Below are 12168 nucleotides of genomic sequence, written 5' to 3' on the forward strand. Positions count from 1 at the left end.
GGCCTGGAAACCTTATCATGGAACCACCAGCTGTTGAAACACACACTTATCACTCATCCATGTGTGATAGGTCAAACACCCAGACAGAAATAAGGCTCCTTGGGACAGAATTGTCTAAAAGGCACTGCTTTCCACAAATACATTTTGATAGCTTTTGTCTATAATTTACAACCCGTACTTGATTTTGGTGTTTTTGAATTCTGGTCCATGTATAAAATGGAGCCCTTGTTTCTGCTACCAAGTGGCTGGTAGAGAATTCCACAACATTCTTCAGCCAGATGATTGCTGTCTCCCTCAGGAGCTAACACCAACTTTGACATGGAGCTGAAACGTAACATGACTTTGCCCTTTCCTTTCAGTCACAGACGGGCTCTTGCGGCGATTCTCTGTGGGTGTGAGGCCTGAGAAACAGCGCAGGCCTCTCTGCCACCCCCTCCCCGCATGCTCTTCTGCATCTCTGCAGATGGCTGGTCAGCTCCATGAAGGTCATTGCTGTTAGTATGTTCCCTGTTGCCATTGTAATGAAGCAGTTTTTTAAAGGCTTTTGCTTTTGCAGCTGTGACCAGACAGAGTGGTGAGGTGGGGGTTCTTGGTTTTCTTCCTCCCCCCACCCCACAGAGGGAGGGGCATGCTTCCCTCCCCACTGGTGCCTGGCTGTCCTTTGTTGAGAACAAGCTGGATAATGGTGGAATGAGACCAGAGGAGGGCAGAGTTGGGGAAGATACATAAGCCAGACTAGGGTCAGAATTGGGTGGGCTTTGGAAAGAGTAGTTGCAGGACTTGAGGGAATTTGGAGGAAACAGACTTTCTAGAATTGTCAGAGTTAAGGGTTTTAATTGACATTCTTCAAGAGACGCAAAGATTGGAAAACGTATTATTTTTGGTTACCAGACTGTATTTCTTAGTGCTGCTTAGTACATGGACCTGTGGGAACAGGAACCTGTCAGCGCACAGATCCCATCACCCAGGACCAGGACACTTACTGGGATCCTAGAGGGCGTTGTTGGAGGGCCCACCGGAAATGTTGCATGGGGAGGGACTCACGAGAGTAACACTGTCAGCGGGTTTGGCTTGGGTCACCTCTCTCTAGGGAGCAGTCTGCCTGCAATTTCTGGATTCTGCCCTCTGCTGGAATGACATATCCCAGTTTAGGGGACTGTGAAAATGTTTTCCTTTCTTTTAAAATCAGAAGAAGAAAGCAAATATAAACCAAACTGGATTATACTGTTGTACTGATGCAGTTGTAAAATAACATTTTTAGTATTTGTTGAAGGAGCCCCCAAAAAACATCCTCCAAGCAGGCCCCAGTACCGCACTGTCTCCCCTAGTCACAGGGCTCATTATGACAGCGGCAGGTTGATTGCAGGGGTGAAATATTTGTGATATTGCTTGCCCACAGACCTAAGCCAAAGTCTTCAATTTTGCTTTTAATACAATTGGTAATTTGATCGTCGTCTGCCTAATTCCTCTGTTGATCAGTTTGTCCTGCATTCAGGTGGCCTCTCAAGTCCTAAGACATCAGCGTATCTCATCATTTCTCAGTCTCAAACCTTTTCTTTACACAAACTTCTAGATGGCTAAATGTTATTGACACTTTTTGATTTACCTAAATTTAACCCAGATAAAAAATTGACTGTTTAGGGAACTTTACTGTATACAGACTCCTATGGTTTAGGTGCCTATGGTTATCTCATGCAGAGAGCCCAGACAGGTGAGACTTATAGGACCCTATACCGTCAAGGGCTCTTTGTGCTTGTGCTCATCATATCCTTCATTCTAACAGGCAGGTTGAAAGCCTCCCAAATGGATTGCTCCATTCTAGTTCCTCAAAGCTCATTTGCCATGCTACAATTGGACCAATCCATTCAAAATACAAATCTGAGTATGTAAATGTCAGTTGTGCATACCTAAAACCCTTCAGTGACTTGCCTTGTATTGGGAAGAAAAGATTCTAACATAGCCCACATAGTCTGGGGGGTCTGGCTTTGACCCTGCAGGCTCTCCGTCTCTCTGACGATGCTCCTAGCATCGCCTTTTCTCAATTCCAGGATCCCACCCCCCATTCCCACCCCAGAGCCTTCAAGCTTGCTGTACCCTGGCATGATCTGCTGCAGTTCTGACCCTGGTAATCAGGGCACATGAGTGCTGCACTCTCAGGAAGTTGTCTGACCCTCAGATCTAAAAGCCCGATATTATCTTCACTGCCCACCTTACATTTCTTCTGAGCACTTATCAAGGCTTGCAATGACATTTGTGTATTAACTTGTTTAATGTCAGTCTCTGCATGAACTCTGTGGGGGCACAAAGCCTAGTTCACTTTATAAAGACAAAAGGATATTTTTCCAAAAAGATGACTGATCCATGCTGTAATGAGATCTTTATAGTACAGATTTTAGAGTTGGTCTTCTAGGGATTTCCTGTTTTTCCTCACTGAACTGATAGAAGCCTATGCAGGATGACTGAGATAATAATCTGTTTTCCTGGACCCTTTTCTGGGTGATGTGTGTTGTTCTTGTCCTGCTATGAGGCCCACTATTTATTTCACAGCTCTTAGAGTTCTTCACAGACAGTATTCAACTTTTGCTTATGCATTTACTCCAAGAAAAGTCTTCAAGTACTAATCCCTATCAGTGATTTCTCTTGAAGTCTTGGTCTCTCACCAATTTGCTTTACAACTTTCCAGATGGCTTTTAATTTCTTTTAATGAAAATGATGGCATGATGCTGTGGCTCCATTTAACCTGAACATCCTGTATCTGTTTTCTTTTTGGTAGTTTCATTCTCTCTGTAGGACCGGCCCTGTCTCCATGCAGGACACCTGCAAATTCTGGGATAACAATAAGAGGTCATTTTTATTGAGTGTTTACTATGTGTCAGTCACTGTTTTAAGTATTAGTTCATTTAATCCTCAAACCAAACTAATGAGGCAAGGATTATTATAATCTCCATTTACAGATCAGAAGACTGAGGCATGAGAGTTTAATCCACTTGTCCAAGGTCATATTCTAGTAAGTGGGACAGCCAGGATTCAAACTCATGCAACGTGGCTCCAGTATCCTGCCTGGTCACTACTAAGCTCCAGTGCCTCCCTAGGGACTTGTGAATGCCATGACATTTTTGGGCAGCTTCATTGATTAAAACCCCTCACTGAAAGAAAGAACTAAGGAGTGGCTCAGGGAACCCATCTCCTCTCCTGTCCCCTGGGTGACTGTGGAACTGTTGGCAGATGGTGGGTATATGGAATTTTCTTCTGGCTGAGAAGTAACTGCACCTTGGCCACTCACTATTTCTCAAGTGGAAGCATCTGCTTTCTGCTCAGCAAAAAGAGAATTGGCATCAATATATAGACTATAAATAAGTTAAGATGTTTAGAAGCTGATGGCCCTTTGTATTTACTGCAAGGAATGTACTGATCATAACAGGAACTCAAAAATGACTGCCAAATGAAGAAAATAATTCAGGTGGGATGGTTTCCCTAGTTTGGCTCCTGGCTCATTTTCGGTGTTGAAATCCACTCTGCCAATTTAACAGAAGGTGTAGAAATAGTTAAATTCACCCAAGAAGCTAAAAGATCAGGGGATGATGCAGGAAAATGATAATCATTTTAAGTCTTAACAGATCAAGTAAGACATTTCTTGCTGCGTTTCAATGTGCTGTTGAAACCAAGGAGCAGCTGGGTTTTAGCAGCAAAACAGTTTCTTTTTTTTAAAAAAAAAGACGTTGATAAAGATGTTGATACTAATGACCTGCCAAGCCTCTTAATCATTCAGAATACCAACCTTTGTTCTCTAGTCCCAAACATTAGGCAACAGCACTTAGAATCAATTCATAAACTCAAACAAAAATTCAGAAGAAGACAAGGGATATGATTTAATAACAGTAAAATAATTTAAAATAACTCACTGTAATTAGCAGCAAAATAGCACACGGACTTAAAAAAAAATTTGACCTATCTATTCGTCAAAAATTATTTAACTTGTATAAGCTTGTCTTCTCTCTCCCCAAACAGGTATTTATTATTTTTGTGGATAAACTAAAAGGATTCCTAACTCTTAGACATATCAAAGCAGAGACTAAATGTACACAATACTTAACTGCAGCTAAACAGAAACTGTTTTTTTCCAATATAGCCATAAACACAGGGAATCAGCATGTTTAAATCATGACAAATATTCTTATTTTAAAATTGTTTTGTTTAATCTTCTATTTTAGATCTTTTGACATTACTATCATTTTATATGAGGTTCCTATACCTGAGTAAACTGCAGCCAGTTTAGAAGCTAAAATGCTTGAGTTTAAGTGGGAAGTAGACTTTTATCAAAATTGAAACAAAAAAGAAATTATAAAGGGCAGAGAATTCTCTTCAGGTACATCATATTTATAGATAATGATTATTAAACAATTAAAAAATAGTAGATAAAATAAAGGAATAGCCTCACAAAGTCTAGTGATATTTCTTCCTATGTAAGTAAGCATGTTTGCAAAAATTTAGAACTGACTTCTTTTTTCCTGTAAGGAAAGCTATAAAATAAAAGCAAAATAAATAAGAATAAAATATCTTAAGGTGAAAAAAGGTCAACTTTTAGTTTCCAAAAAATCAAAAAAATAAGCAGTCTTTGAAAACAAGTACCCACTGGAGGGATATGTAAAGTTGAACAAGTATTAAATATGCAATAAGAACAAAAAGCTAAATATACAACTAAAATATAATTTAAATTTAGACTCTCTCAAATTCTTCCTTTAACAATCTTTTATCTAAAGAAGAATTATGGATAGCTAACTAGAATTCACTAATAATTGGTAGAGCCAAAATTTATCTAAAAAGTAAATTTGTACTTAGTGGACAGAATAGAATTTCCCAGTTTTTTTCTGTTCACTATAAACCAAAAGCACAAGAAGATATCTTCATAGTACAATTAGTTTAAATGACATATCTTGGCCTTATATTTTTTCTTTATATAAGCAAAGGAGCATGGTAAAAGTTATTCAGAAGGGCCTTTTTCATTGCTAGTCACCTTAGTTCAGTGGGGTTATTAAATTTAAAACAGGAATAACAGGTTTTCAAAGTTCAAGCTGATGAGATTCAACTTTCTGCATTTTGTAGCTGACATTTGCTGTTTTCTGGTGGTATATACAGGAAGTTATAAGCCTACCCCCAAAGATTAGAATTTTGCTCTCCAAATTCAACACCTGCTGTTATGGGAAAGAGGGTGAATGCAATCTGAATACTGGTACTTCAAGGAGGTAAGCACGTAGATTGCATCATTCAGTGTCTTGAACTAAAAAAATAACACTAACAATTTAAGTGACACATTAGCTGAAGCATGCAACCAGCGGTACTCACCATCCTGGGCAGCTCCTCTGGAACGGCAGGCTGTTCCCTCCAGGTTTTTTACTGATTTTGTAGGTCCAGCCCACCACCTTGTTCTGTCCAGAGCATAGCAAACCAATACTCTGAAAACGAGGACAGCCCTTCTGCAATAGTTAAATACTTTCTCCAATATTATCATTGGAGATAAAGTCTTCAAATGAATGCTGGTACGTTTTTGTCCTGCTCAGTTTCAAGGAAGGAAACATCTTTCCCACGCTCCGGAAAACCAGGTATCTGCTTCAATTAAACCCTTTTACCTGCATTGAGCAGGCACTAGATGGTAACATCCATTTCTTGAAAGCAGTATATACATCCGTTTGCACTTGCATGGTTAAAACACAAATGAATTGTATAATGAGCTTTACTGTGAGTTTTTTTAAAAGTTTGACAAGTGGATTTAAGAAATACTGAGGTATCTGAAGCTATTTAAGACACTTCCCTTTACAGAATGGATTCCTTCGGCCCCCACCAAGTAGTTTTGTTTCTGTTTCCTATCAGAATGATTTCCAAGAGCCACTGAATCTGTTGCAGGAAATAGTATGCTTCAACATATTTTGTTTAAATTCTCTTTGCACCTGGATAAACGCTACCACTTTTGTCTGTGGTCGTGAGTCCTCAAGACGCCCGTGTCACGGGAGCTCCTTACAAGGATGTCCAACAGGGAGAACGGAGGAGTGGCAGCCGTTGGGCCTCGTCGTTTGCCGTCTGGCCGCTGCGAGCCCTGCGCCGGCTTGGCGGGGTCGGGGTCCTGGTTTCTGCGCGTCCCGCCGCCGTTGCGCGGCCGCGCCGGGCCGAGTGTGCTGGGAGGGCGCGGCTACCCGCCCCGGCGGACGAATCGTGAGTGTCCCCGCGTCGGGCGGCAAGTGCCGGTCAGGCCGAGCGGGGACGTCCCGGGCAAAGGGCGCCGCGCGCCGCTCGCGAGGCCCTGGGCGTCCGGCGGGCTCTCGCACCGCCTTGGCGGGCTGGGGACCCGGGGGTCCCGCGGAGCCTGGGTCGGGAGGGCCAGCTGCCTCCCAGGGGCTGGCGTAGCTGCAGATACCTGACCACAGGCGGGCGCGGTGGCTTCGCAGGCAGGAGATGGCTTTGAGTTGATGCGCATTTCCCCCTGAAGGTCGCCAAGACGACCCTGCGGCCCATATGCCCATTTTTTGTGACCTTCCTCCCTCGTGCTCGGGAAAGGCCTCCGCCACCTGCCCGTCACGCTGCAAGCTCCCCTCGGCAGGAGGTCCCGCCTGCAGGCCTCATCCATGCCGCCGCCAAGCGCCATTCGCCCGGCGGCTGCTGACTGGAGTCCCTGGGCTCCTCGCTCAAGTCCTGTGGGGGTGCTAAGAGCAAGGGGCAGTCTCCAGCCAGGCAGAGGGCTTCCAAGTCTCACCCGGGCCGTGAGCACCCCTGGATTGGGGGGCCCATGAACAGAGGCTTCCTGGAGTTCGGGGGTGCCTTCATTCACGTAAGGGTTATGATCATGTGGTTTTAAGGCCAGTAAAGGAGAGGTTTTTTTGTTGTTGTTTTACATAGGTGTGTATGGGCTCGAAGGTGGGGACATAAAGTGGGGGACTTTTCAGGGCCTTTACAGTCTTGCTGTGTAATGGCAGCTTCCCTATGCTCTGGTGGAGGTGGGCTCTGTCTGCAGGTGTGCCCAGAGCCTCAGCACGCTGCTCCTGGGAATCTCAGGGCGTTTAGCGTCCTGCTCCCTACTCCTGCCTCTCAGGTACTCTTGCCCCTCTTTCTCCTTTTCTTCTTCTCATTCCCTCTTTCTCTTCTACGTTTTCCTCTTTCCTTCCTTTCTGCAGTTTTACCCTCTGGTGAGTTTTATCCCTTTCCATGGCTAATTACTAACTGCACTCATGGCTTGTAAATCTGTCTGCAGCCCAGATCTCTTGCCAATCTTGAGTTAACTGCCTGTTGAATAAATCCCTTGGCTGACTACCAGACAATAAATTTAAAATCAAATTCACCACCTTGTCTTTGAAAACAGCTCTTCCTCCAGCGTGTTCTATTTCTGTTCAAGGCACCACTGTCTTCACCTGAGCATCACCTTGAACTTTGACTCCTTGTCCCCTGGCTGCCCTATCCTATCCTTTGAGGGGAGCTGTTGCTCCAGTCCCTTTTCATCGCTACCGCACTGTTTCGCTAAAACTTTTGTCACCTTTTAACTGTTCCAGTTACATAGGGGAGGGAAATACTTCCCTTCTTTCCTTCTAGGTTCTTTGGCTGCTCTGATAATTAAATTAACACAAGGCAGATTAACAGGAGAAAAAGACAAATTTTAATTTCATACATATAGGAGCTCAGAGAAATAAGAGACTCAAAGAAGTGTCCAAAGCAGGTAGCTTTTATACCTTTTAGACATAGAAGTAAGAAATTTGTGAAGAGTTGACAAGATAGAGAAGCTTGGGCTTGGAGTAACAAATAAAGGAAGGAATAACAAGGTTTTGTTTATATAGCCTCCGTGGCCCTAAATTCCCTATCTCTCTGGTGATAAGGATGCCTTCTACCCTCCAGGTGCAGGAGGGGTGCCCTTCATATGAGGAACTTATCTCCTTCTTTCAGTGGAACAGAGGATGGTCAGAGTGTCCTTCTTGTACCAGCTGGTTTTTAAGCAACTTTCATTTAAGATAATTAATATGCCAAAATGGCATATTTTGGGGTGGCCTGCACTAGACCTCATTAGTAGCTTTCCAAATGTTCTCTCTCATGCTAATTCCTGTTATACAATCTGCCAGATTAATCTTCCTGATCATGTGATTTTCTTGATAAAAACCTTTAAAGGTCTGCACTGCTGACAAAATACAACCTGCACCTTTAACTTAAATTTAAGAATCTCTATGATCTCATCTAGGCTAGTTTTCTGGTTTTATCTCCAGATCTCTCCCATTCATAGTCTACTCTCCAGCCAAAGTAAATTATCTGTGTTCTGATACCTACTTGGTACTTTTCTGACCCCCATCCTTTGCTTCTGCATTCTCCTCTGCCTGTAATTCCTTGTCCTTTGTGTCCACACACCACGCAGATCTTATGCATTAGCTGGATGTCATCTGCTCCTCCTGACCTGCCATAGGACTACATTTGGGTTGCGTCTGGAGCAACACTTTCCATAAAAATTTGTTGAATAAATGTGTGAATGATTATACATTTTGGCCTGTTCCTTGTTCCCTTTTTGTCGTAGCTCCTGAGGAAGAATAAGTTAACAGTTAAACCACAAATAAACTACTGCAACACAATTATTGATTAGTTGTCACATACCTTATGCATGCAGAATTGTACTAAATTTTTTCACATGCATGTTAAGAACTTATTATTGTTTAATCAAGTCAGACTTAGACACATCTGGGGCTAAAGGAAGTTTTAGCTGACACTCAGCTGGAATAAGGGATTAGTGTTTAAAGCATCCCTGCCAATCTCAGACACCTAAATTCAAAAGATTCAGTCAAATTCAGCCACTGCTGATTCATTCAGAAGCCAGCCTCTGCTTACTTCTCCATTATAGTGTTGTGGGCAAGGAAAATTAGAAAACATAAAGCTGGAAGCATAAAGGATTTGCTGGGGAGTAATAACCATAATCATGATAATAATCATCACTAACATTTATTTAGCTGTTAATATGGGCTGGCACTGTGTTAAACACTTTTATAGCTAAGCTCACTTAGTACTCACAAGGACTCTCACCAGATAGGTCTCATGTTTTCCCTCTTTGGCAGATGCAGAAGTTGAGGCACAGATAGGTCAAAAGCTTGCCCAAGGTCACACAGCTAGTTTAAGTGGCTGAGCTGGGATTCAAACCCATATCACATTGCTCAAACCTTTTCCAATCAGTCAACATTTGATGATCACTGAAGCTCAGTGATAGAGGCAGAAGAAATAAGACATGCTACCTGCCCTAAAGCTTACAACCCAGCTGGGGGCAAAGAATTAGGAAACACTGTGGGTGAGCAGACAGCTGTCAGTTCTTGGTGCTCCCACAGTGTAAGTGCCCAGCACTGGGAAGTTTGGATGGCAACTGCCTGCTTCCACATCTGTTTCTCCACTAGACTGTGGTCTCCTGAGGGCAGGGACTTGTGCCATTTGCAGTGCTTCTCCCATGGCCCCCAAAAATGTCTCACACAGAGTGGTGCGTAGAATGCACTTGTGGAACTGACCCGAACTGCTAAGCGGTGTGGTAATAGCAGGACAGATGTGGGCTGGTCGGTCTGGCTGGGTCGCTGGGAGAGTTTCAGGAGAAGGGGTGACTTGAGGATGAATAAGGGTTAGAGTTTGTTACAGACTGAATGTGTGTCTCCTCAGAATTCACCTGCTGAATCCCAACGCTTAAGGTAATGGTATTAAGAGGTGGAGCCTTCGGTGGGTGATTAGCCCATGTGGGTGGAGCCCAGATGTATGTGATTCCTGCCCTATAAAAGAGACCCCAAAGAGCTCCCACGGCCCTTCTACCATGTGAAGACACAGCAGGAAGATGGCTGCCTGTAACCAGAGACACCAGAAGAAGGTGTCTCCCCAGGAACAGAATTGGCCAGCATTTTGATCTCGGACTTCACAGCTTCCAGGACTCTGGGTTCAAACTGGCCTTTTCTGTTAATTGATTTGTTTTCCTCGTTGTTAGTGAATCATGTATTAGAGCGATACATCACTACCTTTCCCACAGTTTCCGTATGCCTTTATTGTTCTGTGATCAGGAGCGTTGCGCGCCAGCCGTTTGGGGGCAGTTAAACATTGAGTTCTGGAAAAGGTTAATAATTGTATGATGTGTAATACTGACTGCTTTCAAGTGTAACTTTGTGATCAATAAATATGAGAAGTGCCTTTTCGGCACCACTCTTGCGCTGTTACGCCTTGAGTCCCCTGGCTGGTCCTTTCAGGTCTTCGACAACTCATTGCGTCTCCCTCCCTTCGGTCGGGGGTCGAGGAGTCCGACACAGGACTGTGAGAAATAAATGTTTGCAGTTTAAGCCACGCAGTCCCTGGTACTTTATTAAAGCAGTCTGAACTGACTGAGGCAGAGGTCCTTTTCCTTTCCTTTTTCCCCTCCCTCCCCTCCCCACTCTTTCCTCTGCTCTGCTGCCCTCTGTTTCTTTCTTGGTATGCACTTTTTAATTTTGGATCTTGTACAACTTTATTTTTAAGCAATTAAAGCTTTGATCTCCTTCCCTAGCCTCCTATAGCCACTAAATCTCTTCTAACTGCCAATGCCTCTAAGTCTTTTTCCCTCAGGCCAAGATGTAGTAGGGATTGTCCAGAGCAGTGCTGTCTCATAGAATGTAGGGGAAGACGTGCATGGAAATCATAAGTATAGTTAAAATTTTTCTAGTAGCTGCAGTAAGAAAAGTAAAACAGGTGAAATTAATTTTATTGTGTCATTTAACCCAAAGTAGCTAAAATATTACCATTTCAATATCTAATCAATATAAAATTATTAATGAATTATTTTAACATTCTCTTTTGGTAACACATCTTCAAAATCTGGTGTGTTTTTTGTGCTTAGCAGCACATCTGAGTCTGGAAGAGCATCATTTCAAGGTTCATGTCTATGGTACTGGATGGTGCAGGTGGGGCTTCCCAACCTTTCCCAGGTCAAGTCACTCTTAAGAAATGACAACAGTGTGCAGCACACCAGGGGTAAGTGGAGGAGGTGGGTTGTGGCTGAAGGTTGCTACACAGCTCAAAGGATCAATAATTAATATGCTGGCAACCTGTTCAAGGCTCAGATGGGAAGCATGTTTCTGAATCCCTTAAAATCCATTATTTCCTTTGGATAAATAAAAGTCTTAGAGTTACCTATTTGAAAATTCAAAATTGTAACTTTTATTTTCCAAATGAAAGCCTTCTATTTGCTGGACTTGTGGATTTGCTTTCAAATTGCTGCATGCTCCCTGCCCCCATGTACATTAGATATCATTGAAGGAGTTGCAAAGAATCCACAGAGAAGGAGACACCCATACTAGACCTGCAGACCAATCCACACAGGACATTTGAATCTACTCTAGCATGGCTGGGATGTTTATTGGCAAAGTCAGGGCCAGACCCCTCTCCCTGTGAGCTGCAGCCACGGCTTCTATTATGGTGAGGGACACAGAAAACCCCAGAAACATTCCTGATTTGCCCAGGCCCTGGGGATGGAGGAGACAAAATTAAAAGGGAGAAATTTTCATAAACATGCACTAGGACACTTAGCCCATGGGGGGTGGGCACATTGACCACTTGCCTAGCTGACCTAGAAGAGCATCTGAAGGGGTCTGCCTCCCTTCCATCCCTGGAGCATGGAGGGGCAGGCCACTGGGGGAGCACAGAGTGGGACCTCTATCTTGTTCACTGCTGTATCCTCCGGCCTGGCCCAGTGACTGACCCAGACAGGGGCTCCGTGAATGTCTGTGAATAAATACACCATTGATTAAACGATTAAACGTGTCAGTCCTGGCTGACAGACTCTGGCCTTTTCTACACTGTTGCCTTCTGGGGCTCATTCTTTATAAGAGGATGACCTCACGACCAGTTCCAGGGCTGCTCTGAGCTCTGTTGCAGAGCTTGGTCTCTGTTTGCAGGGACCACCTGGGCCCCGAAGGAGCTCCGATCCAGAGGAGGGTAAGCCTGGGGAGAATTGCAGAGGTCAGTCAAGCTTACCAAATGGTGAGAGACTGGCTGAGGCCTGGGGTGTGCATGTCCGAGGGGACTGTGTGGGTGGGGCTGGTGAAACTGCCAGAGTTTCAGGTTGTGCCCACAGCATCAACTGAGCTCTCAAAGCAAGAGGAGGGCTCAGAAACATTTTGGTTTATGACTGACACTTCTAGTCAGGCCCATGCCAAA

The 12168-nt window shown here is 43.9% G+C and overlaps 1 long non-coding RNA gene across 1 annotated transcript in view; it reads left to right on the top strand.

Annotated features, from left to right (window-relative positions):
• The first annotated feature begins 5476 nt into the window (after window positions 1–5476).
• LOC118970693 (uncharacterized) overlaps window positions 5477–12168 on the top strand; it is a 33340-nt gene continuing 26648 nt past the window's right edge. Inside the window, exon 1 of the long non-coding RNA XR_005058741.2 lies at window positions 5477–5600. This is a non-coding gene — a long non-coding RNA (uncharacterized lncRNA). The remainder of the gene's footprint in view (window positions 5601–12168) is intronic.

Source organism: Manis javanica, chromosome 12 (assembly GCF_040802235.1).
Source record: "Manis javanica isolate MJ-LG chromosome 12, MJ_LKY, whole genome shotgun sequence".
In the NCBI taxonomy this organism is placed as follows: Eukaryota; Metazoa; Chordata; class Mammalia; order Pholidota; family Manidae; genus Manis; species Manis javanica.